This window comes from Sinocyclocheilus anshuiensis, unplaced genomic scaffold (genome assembly GCF_001515605.1).
Source record: "Sinocyclocheilus anshuiensis isolate Anshui unplaced genomic scaffold, SAMN03320099.WGS_v1.1 scaffold3816, whole genome shotgun sequence".
Taxonomy (NCBI): Eukaryota; Metazoa; Chordata; class Actinopteri; order Cypriniformes; family Cyprinidae; genus Sinocyclocheilus; species Sinocyclocheilus anshuiensis.
In genome coordinates, this window is record NW_015541089.1 from 39,436 (window position 1) to 42,405 (window position 2,970).

Consider the following 2,970-nt stretch of genomic DNA (forward strand, 5'->3'; position numbering starts at 1 on the left):
TAAAAGAACCAAAGACTTAAACTACTTCAGTCTGTGTGCATTTAATTTATTTAATACACGAGTTTCATAATTTGAGTTGAATTACTGAAATAAATTAACTTTTCCACGACATTCTAATTTATTGAGATGCACCTGTATGTTGTTCCAAACCTGTATGTCTTTTTTTTTCCATGTTACAAAAGAAATTGTGAAGAAAGTTAATGTCCATATATAATGAGCGTCTATGGTGATCAAAATAGAGCTTGATTTGTTTTCCATTGCCTTTCATTACAATTGACAAAACATGTCCTTGTTTGTTTCATGGAAGAAAGAAAATCATAAAGGTTTGGAATAACATGAGAGTATGACAGAATTTACATTTTTGGGTGAAATGCCCCCTTTAATTTATCTATCTGACTGCCTTGAAACAGTAAACAGGGTTTCCCTGGGTCAGAAATAGTCTTTGATATAGTGAACAACTTTTCTCTGATTATAAGTTGAGGAGAATGAATTGTGTACTCAAATGGTTCTCCAATGAGATGTGTGACATTCAGGTGAAGCAAATCGAGGTTTGCAGATCAGAAATATATTTAGCAGAGGTGGGTGGGTACCTGTCACAGTTTCTGTTATGCCTTGTCCAAAAACCCGCACTTGCGTATGGGAAGCCAAACAACCCAAATGTGGGACGAAACAGCGCGTACAATTGACAAAACATGTCCTTGTTTGTTTCATGGAAGAAAGAAAATCATAAAGGTTTGGAATAACATGAGAGTGACGAGACGAGAGACGTGCAGATCCATATGCAAGCTTTTTATTAAAAGACATGGTCACAAACACAGGCAGGGTTGAAACACCAGGGAACAGGTATGGCACAGGCAAAACACAAGAGCAGTCCAGTAAACAGGCGTGGGTCGATCGACGGTGAACAATATCCAACAGAGCAAGGCAAAGAGAGATAATCCAGCTACATAGCAATAATCCAGGCAGGGGCAAACAGAGTCCGAAACAGCAAGACAAAAAGGGTAATTCACCAAATACAGGAAATACGTCATATAAGTAGTCAAGTGGTTAAGTGCAAAGACCGCAAGTGTGGGTATTTGGAAAAGGCATGTGTTTGGACTTTCTGTTTGCACCGTTGTCACCGTCTAGTTAGTTGTCATGGTTTTTGATTTCGTCATTCAGTTCAGGTGTGTCTAGTCATTATCCTAGTTTGGTCTGGGTATTTAAGTTCCTGTCTGTTCAGTGTTAGTTTGTTGGGTCTTGTCAATGTTATGTGTCACCAGCCTTGCCTTACCTTGGAATTATCAATCTGTGGATTTATTAAAGACTGTTTTCCTTCATCTTCGTCTTAATGCGTTCATCGACACAGTATCGTGACAGTACCAGAATCGAGTGGAGTTATATTTACAACAAACTGTACTTAATTATTTATCCATCATTGATGATTACATTTCTTACATATACACTTTTTTATAATGATATACAAATGTATTATAATACTTAATATTACTACAATTTAAAATAAATTATAAAAAAATGTATGAGCAATATTAGTCAAATTATCCATAAGAAACCGTTTTACTGTGGTGAATGAAGTTTGAGGTTGCGGCGGTCATGTTCAGTTTGCAAACTGCGTACACCAAACATATTTTTATGAAAATGGTCCATTTTGAAGTGTTTGTATCCAAACAAACAATATTCGTAGATCCTCCTCTGCCCCTGTATTGCTCTGCGCTTGCACAGCGTCATGCAGCCGTGTAGACTCTGACATCTGGTGTGACATAAACATCATACGATTTGCTTCGGCATCTTTTGCATATCGGCCGGGAAAAAAAATCACAAACCTAATTGTGTATTACATTCAGCCACAGAGCATGGTCTGTCCTAACACTGAAAGACGGTAGCCTACCAAAATCTAGCGCTCTAACTCGCTAATTGAAAAAAAAAAAGGTATATAAAATAGATCACATTCCATGTGCTTTTTCCGTTGGAAAACAGCAGCTCGTTATTCTTAAGGCCCTTTCACACAGGACGCGGCAGTTGCGAGTGTCTAGTAGTTCATTTTCAATGAGAGACATGCGGAAAGCAGCAAAACCTGGGCAGTTTCGCTGGCGGCGCGGAGCACAAGCGGTGCTCGTGCACCCAAAATCGTTCCAGGCACCACCAAAGATAAAAGTATTTTATCTTTTTGTAAGCGGCAGCCGTGTCGGCTTTAAGCAAGATTATTAACAACCAATCATAGAACATTTCACTGAGCTCATGTCGGAGTGTTGAAAACATGATTAAGATCATTTTAAATGTAACAGAATTCCCAGAGTTGTATGATCCATCAAAAATCTCTAAATAACCAAATTTATTTAGAGGGCGTCACAAACACCGCATCTACTGCACAAAACGCTTCCACTACGAGAGAAAGTGCTAATACATGCGTATTAGCGCCCTCTTCGATTGTGGAAATTTGAAGTACATGCGCTTCTCCAAAGTTTTTTTTCTAAGGTAAGTGTTTCACTTCACCATGTCCCTTCCACATTGAATAGCTTCTCAACCTTACATGACTGTTAAAGTTAAAGGGTTAGTTCACCCAAAAGCCCTTAAATTACTCACCCTCAAGTCATCCTAGGTGTATATGACTTTCTTCTTTCAGACGAATCCAGTCAGAGTTATATTAAAAATGGTCTTTGATCTTTCAAGCTGTTTAATGCCACTCAGTGGGTGTTGCATTGCTTCAGTCCAAAAGAAGTTAAATAAAAAGCGCCCATCCATAAAAATAAAAAAGTGTCTCACACGGCTCCGGGGGGTGAACAAAGGCCTCCTGTAGCGAATCGATGCTTTTTTGTAAGAACAATATCCATATTCAAAACATAATCACTTGAATCTAGCTTGCGCTCACTATTGTACACGGAAGCAGTTCCGGGGGAATGACGTATGAGGTCGGCGTTGCGCATGCGCCGCTCAGAAGTGACGCACGCGGAAGCGCAGCGGAGAGGTCAA

General features: G+C 39.3%; 1 long non-coding RNA gene across 1 annotated transcript in view; it reads right to left on the reverse strand.

Moving 5' to 3' along the window:
• The window catches only part of LOC107690723 (uncharacterized), a 16,284-nt gene that overhangs the window by 5,642 nt on the left and 7,672 nt on the right, over positions 1–2,970 (reverse strand). The gene's annotated exons all lie outside the window — the stretch shown is intronic.